At 30.2% G+C, this 10,000-nt stretch overlaps 4 non-coding genes across 4 annotated transcripts in view; all 4 read left to right on the plus strand.

The window, feature by feature from the left end:
• Positions 1 to 1,040: 1,040 nt before the first annotated feature.
• Positions 1,041 to 1,159, plus strand: LOC145847111 (5S ribosomal RNA). The gene has a single exon (XR_014371058.1). It is a non-coding gene; the product is annotated as a 5S ribosomal RNA (ribosomal RNA).
• A 2,855-nt stretch (positions 1,160 to 4,014) lies between these two features.
• Positions 4,015 to 4,133, plus strand: LOC145847126 (5S ribosomal RNA). The gene has a single exon (XR_014371072.1). It is a non-coding gene; the product is annotated as a 5S ribosomal RNA (ribosomal RNA).
• Positions 4,134 to 7,978: 3,845 nt separating this feature from the next.
• Positions 7,979 to 9,786, plus strand: LOC145847123 (small subunit ribosomal RNA). The gene has a single exon (XR_014371069.1). It is a non-coding gene; the product is annotated as a small subunit ribosomal RNA (ribosomal RNA).
• A 182-nt stretch (positions 9,787 to 9,968) lies between these two features.
• LOC145847114 (5.8S ribosomal RNA) overlaps positions 9,969 to 10,000 on the plus strand; it is a 153-nt gene continuing 121 nt past the window's right edge. Inside the window, exon 1 of the ribosomal RNA XR_014371061.1 lies at positions 9,969 to 10,000. This exon is cut by the window's right edge and continues 121 nt beyond it. This is a non-coding gene — a ribosomal RNA (5.8S ribosomal RNA).

Below are 10,000 nucleotides of genomic sequence, written 5' to 3' on the forward strand. Positions count from 1 at the left end.
CTGTCGAGTCAGAATTCCGAAAATCGAAAATTCCCGAAATTTCTGTACTTAAAAGGCGGGGCGCCCACTATCGACAAAAGTGTGCCAAAACCCACAAACGTTGTGTTACGCGCGCTAAGATAAACACAAGCCTGATTGCTGAAAATGTATTCTATTTGAATAAGGTAAGTATCAACATCAAGGAAGCAATTCCTTTATTATAAACTCATACTCTGATATGCGCTAATATTGCTCGTGAATTGTTATTTAGTTTAAAAATATAATTTATATTACTTTTATTTTATTTTAATTCTATATAATAACTATTTTATATTTTTATTAAAAATTTTCTTGTTCAGTTTCTAAGCAACCACAGTTACGTTTATATGTTTAATTCTATTGTATTCTATATTTATCGATAATTTAATAAATGTTTTAAAAGACTATTCTGGTTTTCCACGCTCTCTTCAAAAATGTGAGTTCTTTTAATTCTTCCACTTAATTATTCATTTTAAAGTAAAACAACTAGTTATACATATTATTATATTATAATGTATGTGTATTAGATACTATTATTTTATAACATAAACATAGATGAGTTATTAAATTAAACGTCAAATATTTTATTACCTAAAATTAAGTTAATCGTAAAATCTGATGTAGTATGAGATATTCTTTAGAAACTAACTATAAATATTCTTGAAGTAAAACAAAACCATCTATAAATAGAACAATGAGAAATAGTAAAACAAACTAAACACAACATGTTTATTTTAACATTGTTTTTTATTTAGTTTAATCACTTAATAAACTTTACTTCTAATCATAGTATTTAATATAGAATATAGTTAACAATCTTTTAAACAAAGTCTTAAATAAAGTTACAGGGAGTAATTGTAATTAAAACACCAAAAAAAAAGGTTTTAATAAAAAAAATACTTACATCAAGTTAAAATTTTATAAGGATTAATTTTAAAATATCAAATTGATTGTAAATCAAGTGCAAATAGGTTTTTTAAACAAACCGAAGGGTTTATAAAGGCTTGTAAACGCTTTCAAACGCCTACGACCATACCACACTGAGCACACCCCATCTCGTCCGATCTGGGAAGTTAAGCAGTGTCGGGCGTGGTTAGTACTTAGATGGGTGACCGCTTGGGAATACCACGTGCCGTAGGCTTTTGCTTTTTGAATTCATCTTTTTTGTACTATTTTTCTTTCTGACCTATTTATACTTATTACTCGTTTATTTACATTTCTTTAACGCTTAAAAGAAAAGTAAATTCTAGTTATTAGCAAATAAAAACGTAAGCCAATCAGATAACGTTATTTGCTGTTTAAACCAATTAGAGCGCTAAAAAAGTGGTTTGACCAGTTTGAGATATCGAAAAAATAATGGCACCATCTTGTAGAGTACAATTTTCTGAGTTAAAATTAATACAATTAGTCTTTTATACTAAAACTTAAAAGTTTTTTTGTCCAAAAACAAATAAAAGCGTGGCTACTTGAAAAATCAAACGAAAATAAATTTTGCACTTTTGTATTGTGAGTCATAATAAGTTATTTACTGTTACCAACAGATACTAGCAAAAGCTTTTTAAAGTTTTGTATTAACTTAATGTATTTGTAATTACTTTTACTTAATAGAAACTATTGAATTACGTTTACTTAGTTTACTTTTGTATGTGTATTAAATATATAGCAATTTTGCTTGAACTTAAATAAAGATTATTAAACTATTAAAAGAAAACTATCAAAGTTTACTAACTCAAAAGCTAAATCTTAGTTATATTGTTATAAACATTTATGTTGTAATTTACTAATAACTAAATGAGTTTATTTCAAACAAAAAGAATTAAATAATGTTATGTTATGTCAAGCCTACTATATGAGGTATATAGGTATATAAGGTATACAAGCTTATGTTTGAAAGTTATAATAATTAAAATAAAAATAAATATTTAGTTGGTAAAATTTGTATTTAATATGCTTTGAAATTAGAGTTAGTATAGATGTTTTTTTTTAAATATAATAAATATAAGTATTTAGTTACTAATAATAAACTAAAATACCAATTTTGTAGTTATTACAAAAAAAAAAACTTATCTTACTTAAAGTTCACTGTAATTGAAACATTATACAAAAGCTTTATAATTATAAGCTTTGAATAATTCTATTTGAATAAATAATAGATTCATAACTATATTCATGTTTGCATATTTAAATTATAAAAAGTTAGTGTTTTGTGTATTGACTTTATGATTATTTTATTTTAGTAACTGTTAGTTTTATACTTTAATAAAAGAAATATGGTTAACAAGTAAGTTAAAAATGAAAGAAGCATAAAAAAACACACTAATTAACTGCTTATTCAATAGTTTGATTATTTAATTATTTTTCTGTTATATAGTTTAATCGTATTGTATAAAAAATACAGAGGTTTAAAGTAAGTTTGAATAAAAATAAAACAAAACATATAATATAAGCATTAGTTAAAATACATAGTTTTTTTTTCTAAAAAAATTTAATTCTTTAATAATAAGTAGTAATTTAAATAAAAAATAATACAAGTAAAGTTATACAATATATATACTATAGTTTGTCAAACTAGGCAAACACTACTAGGCAAAAAACAAACTAGGCAAAAAACCTACAAAGTAGGCCACCACTACAATCCTATGTTCCAACTGGAAATTCAATGAGATCGTTACTGTACTTGTGATGAACGTTGATAATCCCCAAGATTGTAAGTCGAAGGCCTTACCCAACCTAACCAGCGCACTGGTTTTCTTACAACTGAATTAATCAACATTTATTATTGAATATAATCATTATTGATAGATAGAGGAATGTTGACAATCAACAACAGATTGTAGGTCAAAGGCATTACTCGACCCAAGTACCCACAACCTAGATTGAACAACATTTATTAGATAGATTTGTTTAATGATAGATAGAGGAATATTGTCAATCCACAACAGATTGTAAGTCAAAGGCATTACTCGACCCAAGTACCCACAACCTAGATTGAACAACATTTGTTAGATAGATTAGTTAGATAGATAAATAGTACAGTATAATCTCAAAGAATTTGAAGCCCGAACATTGAACGATAGTGGTGTTTCGTGACGACTAGCGGGATTCGATCTTACAACCTTCTGCTTATGAGTCAGCTGATAAGACCACTGACCCACCGCGCCACGACAAAGATAAAGAAATATTTTGCTATATAAATAGGTTGATTTTTATAATTTTGTTATACAGTGTCAATTACAGTGAACTTCAAGTAAGATATACAACAGTATATATATTTCCGAGTCTGACTTTGAGTACTTTTTATATATTATTAACAAGATTTTTTAGGAGTAATATCTGTTTAGTTCTTTAATATATCTTTAAAATAATAATATTTTTTAAGGTGTTTAAAACTTTTAGAAGCTGTATGTAATGTCTTTTAGTTTAATAGTTCTTTTAAATTAGTAAAAAAAATAAACATGGTTGAGTTATCAAATTAAACAAAATAGAACGTCAAGTATTTAATTACTAAAATTAATTTAATTAAAAAAAAATCTCAGGTAATCTAAAATGTCAGGAATTATTTAAAAATAAATATAAATTTAAAACTTATTATATTGAAAAGATTGATGAATAATACTCTTGAATGTATGCAATGTTTGTATTTGTAATGCAATAACATAAATGGATAGATCAATGACAAATTGTAAACATATTGTATTATTTTATTTTACGATTTTATTTTATTTATTTAATAATTCAATAAACTTTACTTCTACTTTTCCTGGTCTTAGGTAATTTATAGATAACAATTATTTAAACAAACACTTTTGTACAGTTACAATACAGTTTTAGTACAGTTTGGGAGTAACTGTTGATTAAAAAAACAAAAAAAAAGTTAATTCAGGTTAAAATTTTATAAGGAATAATTTTAAAATATCAAATTGATTGTAAATCAAGTGCAAATAGGTTTTTTAAATAAACCGAAGGGTTTATAAAGGCTTGTAAACGCCTTCAAACGCCTACGACCATACCACACTGAGTACACCCCATCTCGTCCGATCTGGGAAGTTAAGCAGTGTCGGGCGTGGTTAGTACTTAGATGGGTGACCGCTTGGGAATACCACGTGCCGTAGGCCTTTGCTTTTTGAATTCATCTTTTTTGTACTATTTTTCTTTCTGACCTATTTATACTTATTACTCGTTTATTTACATTTCTTTAACGCTTAAAAGAAAAGAAAATTCTAGTTATTAGCAAACAAAAACCTTAGCCAATCAGATAACGTTATTTGCTGTTTGCTTATTTGCTGTTTAAACCAATTAGAGCGCTAAAAAAGTGGTTTGACCAGTTTGAGATATCGAAAAAATAATGGCACCATCTTGTAGAGTACAATTTTCTGAGTTAAAATTAATACAACTAGTCTTTTATACTAAAACTTTAAAGTCTTTTTGTCCAAAAACAAATAAAAGCGTGGCTACTTGAAAAATCAAACGAAAATAAATTTTGCACTTTTGTATTGTGAGTCATAATAAGTTATTTACTGTTACCAACAGATACTAGCAAAAGCTTTTTAAAGTTTTGTATTAACTTAATGTATTTGTACTTAGTTTAAATTAATAGAGTTTATTTGGTTTACTTTATTATGTGTATTGAATGTGCTAGTATCTAAAAATAAATACAACTAAAACAAAACAAACAAGGAGAGTACTTGAATAGAACCAACACAATTTACAGACCAGTTGTGTACTAAATTTAAAGAAATTCTGAATAGTGAATATGCAATTATTATTATAAGTTCAAAGTTCACTTTAATTTAAATTAATGTATTTTGTAAATTGGTTTTATTTAATACGATAGTAGTGAATTACTTTATTTAATTTACTTTAGTATGTGTTGTATAACTTTATTTAAACCAGAAGCAAAACGGGATTATACTTTCAATAAACTACACAATTTACAGACCAGTTGTGTACTAAATAAAAAGCTATTGTGAATGGTGAATATGCAATTATTATTATAAGTTTATAAGTTCACAGTTTACAAAAGCTTTAGAATTTAGTTACTATTTTGTTCATATTTGCATATCTAATTTATGAAAAGTTAGTGTTATGTGTATTGGCTTTTTAATTTCTTTATTTGTAGAACTGTTAGTTTTATATTCTAAAGAAACATTTTTAAATAAATATGTTTAACAAGTAACTTAAAAATGGAAGAAATATATTGTATATATTGAACTATTTATATTTATTCTAGCTATTTGCTTAGTGTATTTATTAATGTGATTATTTTATTTTGTTGTTTGTCTTATAGTTTAATCGTATTGTGTTGAAATATATATATAACAAATACAGAGGTTTAAAGTAAGTTTAAATGAAAATAAAATAAGACATATAGTTGAAATATAAGTTTAAAAAAATAGTTTTTTTTTTTTTTTTTTTCTTTGTTTGTTTGATTGTTTGTTTATTATATAATCGCGACGTGTCATTTTATTACTTTTAAGCATACTAAATATAATAATAGGTATAGTTATAGGAAAAATTCAATTAGTTTCTAATGTAATAAAAAAGTTTATTTCCACAAATAAATAAATACCTGAAAAATCAAATGAAAAATAAATTTCGCACTCCTGTATTGTGAGTCATAATAGGTTATTTACTGTTACCAACAGATACTAGCGAAGGCTTTTTAAAGTTCTATGTTAATTCAATGTATTTGTACTTAGTTTTATTAAAATGACAGTATTGATGGTTACGTTTATTAAGTATGTTTATTTAACGTTATGTAACTCAAGTAAAACCAGAAGCAAATAAGGAGACTACTTTCAATAAACTACACAATTTACATACCAATTGTATACTAAACTTAAAGCTATTCTATTTTATTCTTGATAGTTATTTTAAAGTTATTAAATTATACAAATGTATTTTGTAAAGTAGTTTTATAAAGTTACTATAGTTTATTTAACTTACTATAGTATGTGTTATATAATTTTAATTAAACCAGAAGCAAAAAGGGAGACTACTTTAAATAAACTACACCATTTATTGTTATATATAACTCTAATAAAACCAGAAGCAAAAAGGGAGACTACTTTAAATGAACTACACAAATTAAAAATATATTATTATTTATAAATCAATCGTGTTGTGTTTCAAAATACATTTTTCAAATAATGTTTTACAAGTATTTATCAGTTATTTAGTTTTCTTTTTATAGTTTAGCCGTATTGTTTTATTTATTTGTTATTATTTTTATTTAATTGTTTGCTTATTATATTTATCGCCATGTGCTTAAAAAATAAAACAACTATAAAGGTTAAAAAAGTAAGTTTAAATAAAAATAAAATGAAACATACAAAATAAGCTTATGATTTTTTATTATTATTATTATTATTATTATTATTTTTATTTTATTGTTTGTTTATTATATCTATCGCCATGTGCTTAAAAAATAAAACAACTATAAAGGTTAAAAAAGTAAGTTTAAATAAAAATAAAATGAAACATACAAAATAAGCTTATGATTTTTTATTATTATTATTATTATTATTATTATTTTTATTTCATTGTTTGTTTATTATATCTATCGCGATGTGCTTAAAAAATAAAACAACTATAAAGGTTTAAAAAGTAAGTTTAAATAAAGATAAAATGAAACATATAAAATAAGCTTATGTTTGATTTTTTTATTTTACTTTTATTAAATTGTTTGCTTATTATATTTATCGCGATGTGCTTAAAAGAATAGAACAAATACAAAGGTTTAAATTGTAAGTTTTAAATAAAATAAAATGAAACATACAAAATAAGCTTATGATTTTTTATTATTATTATTATTATTATTATTATTATTTTTATTTCATTGTTTGTTTATTATATCTATCGCGATGTGCTTAAAAAATAAAACAACTATAAAGGTTTAAAAAGTAAGTTTAAATAAAGATAAAATGTAACATATAAAATAAGCTTATGTTTGATTTTTTTATTTTATTTTCATTTAATTGTTTGTTTATTATATTTATCGCAATCTGCTTAAAAAAATAAAACGAGTATTAAGGTTTGAAAAGTAAGTTTAAATAAAAATAAAATAAAAATATAAAATAAGCTTATGTTTTTTTTTTTTTTTTTTTTATTATTATTATTTTTATTCAATTTTTTGTTTATTATATTTATCGCAATGTGCTTAAAACGATAAAACAAATATAAAGATTTAAAAAGTACGCTTAAATAAAAAATAATACAAATAAAGTTTATTTATAATAAATATATATATATTTAAAACATTAAAAAAAGTAGTTTATACATATTTTTTTTTATTTATTTCTTTTAAACATATTAAATAAAGTATAAAAAAGTATTAAAACATTTAAACGTAGCATAAATAAGCTTAAAACATTAAAATAATCGAAAAGAAACAAAGAAATTGAAAAAAATCGGAAAAAATCGGCAAAAAAAGTTCAACAGCAACATTTGAGCATCATACACGTATGCATTACTTTACACTAGTGAGAGAGACGTGTTTGTGCGTTCGGTCGACTTGACGAGAAAGCGGGCTTAAAGCATTACTGTTTAGCACCCGAGGCGCGGCTATTGCAGCGGCGGCGAACGTGCTATGTAAACGCATTGGAGCAGCGTATGAAAAACTACAAGCGTCCAGCGGCGGTAGGCTTATAGCTTTGCGAAGTCGTCGAGACGAGTAGCCGACGCAGGCAGGCACGGCTCGAGGCGGGTAACTGCAGCAGACAGATGGCGTGTTGCTGCTGACGAGTTAACCGGCAGAAGGCAAACGGTTGGTCGGGAGAAAGAACAGTCAGTTGTATAGCTGCATGCTGCAGTCGACGCGGGCTGGCGCTTTAAACAGCAAAAGGCCGGCGCCGACTTTCAGTAACGTTCGCAAGGCTTTTAAGCCGAGTGATAGAAAAGGTCTGTATTTATACAGTAAAAACGCTCAGTCGAGCAACGGGTTTAAACGCCCTCGGATAGTTATCTGGTTGATCCTGCCAGTAGTCATATGCTTGTCTCAAAGATTAAGCCATGCAAGTGTAAGTACGAGCTCACGTACAGTGAAACTGCGAATGGCTCATTAAATCAGTTATGGTTCATTTGATTGTACGCTTTTACATGGATAACTGTGGCAATTCTAGAGCTAATACATGCGTAAAGCGCCGAACTGACGTGAGGCGCGCATTTATCAGACCAAAACTAACCGGCTTTCGGGTCGTTACAATGGTGACTCTGGATAAGCTTGCGGATCGCACGGCCTAGTGCTGGCGACATCTCATTAAAGCAACTGCCCTATCAACTATCGTCGGTACGGTATCGGCCTACCGAGGTTGTAACGGGTGACGGAGAATCAGGGTTCGATTCCGGAGAGGGAGCCTGAGAAACGGCTACCACATCCAAGGAAGGCAGCAGGCGCGCAAATTACCCATTCCCGGCTCGGGGAGGTAGTGACGAAAAATAACAATGCAGACCTCGTACGAGGTCCTGCAATTGGAATGAGTACACTTTAAACTTTTTAACGAGTATCCATTGGAGGGCAAGTCTGGTGCCAGCAGCCGCGGTAATTCCAGCTCCAAAAGTGTATATTTAAGTTGTTGCGGTTGAAAAGCTCGTAGTTGGATATAGGGACGGCGAGGTTGGTCGGTCGAAAGGCTAGCACTGGCCTTGTTGTTCTTGTTGGTCGGTGCCTTCGCGGTGCTCTTAACTGAGTGTTGCGGTGGTCCGGCAAGTTTACCTTGAAAAAATTAGAGTGTTCAAAGCAGGCTTTACGCTTGTATAATGTTGCATGGAATAATGGAATAGGACCTCGGTTCTATTTTGTTGGTTTTCGGAGCACGAGGTAATGATTAATAGGAACGGACGGGGGCATCCGTACTGTGCCGTTAGAGGTGAAATTCTTGGATCGGCGCAAGACGAACGACTGCGAAAGCATTTGCCAAGAATGTTTTCTTTAATCAAGAGCGAAAGTCAGAGGTTCGAAGACGATCAGATACCGTCCTAGTTCTGACCTTAAACGATGCCGACTAGCGATCGGGCAGTGTCGAACTTAAGAACTGTCCGGCAGCTTCCGGGAAACCAAAGTCTTTGGGTTCCGGGGGAAGTATGGTTGCAAAGCTGAAACTTAAAGGAATTGACGGAAGGGCACCACCAGGAGTGGAGCCTGCGGCTTAATTTGACTCAACACGGGAAATCTCACCCGGCCCGGACACAGCGAGGATTGACAGATTGAGAGCTCTTTCTTGATTCTGTGGGTGGTGGTGCATGGCCGTTCTTAGTTGGTGGAGCGATTTGTCTGGTTAATTCCGATAACGAACGAGACTCTTACTTGCTAAATAGCTGCTCGACCCATTGGGTCGGAGACAACTTCTTAGAGGGACTAGTGGCGTTTAGCCACACGAGATTGAGCAATAACAGGTCTGTGATGCCCTTAGATGTTCGGGGCCGCACGCGCGCTACACTGACCGGATCATCGTGTGTTCCCTAGGCCGAAAGGTCCGGGTAATCCGTTGAACCCCGGTCGTGCTAGGGATAGGGACTTGCAATTGTTTCCCTTGAACGAGGAATTCCCAGTAAGCGCGAGTCATTAGCTTGCGTTGATTACGTCCCTGCCCTTTGTACACACCGCCCGTCGCTACTACCGATTGAATGGTTTAGTGAGGTCCTCCGATTGAGCCTGGTACGTGCGGCAACGCACTCGCCGGTGTTCGAAAAGACGATCGAACTTGATCATTTAGAGGAAGTAAAAGTCGTAACAAGGTTTCCGTAGGTGAACCTGCGGAAGGATCATTAACGAATCGAAATTTGATTTCAAGCGACGTCTCTTCTTCGAAGGGACCGAGCCCTGTAACTGTTATAGTTCGGTCGCGTTGCTTTCTGACAGCGGGAGTAATAATTCAGCACGCAAGTGCTGGCGCGGCCGCTTCTTTTTGAACACGATTTTTTGGTTGCATTGAGATTGATTAACACGAGAGATCTCTTAGCGGTGGATCACTCGGCTCGAGCG

Source organism: Thalia democratica, unplaced genomic scaffold, assembly GCF_965202585.1.
Source record: "Thalia democratica unplaced genomic scaffold, ktThaDemo2.hap1.1 HAP1_SCAFFOLD_825, whole genome shotgun sequence".
Taxonomy (NCBI): Eukaryota; Metazoa; Chordata; class Thaliacea; order Salpida; family Salpidae; genus Thalia; species Thalia democratica.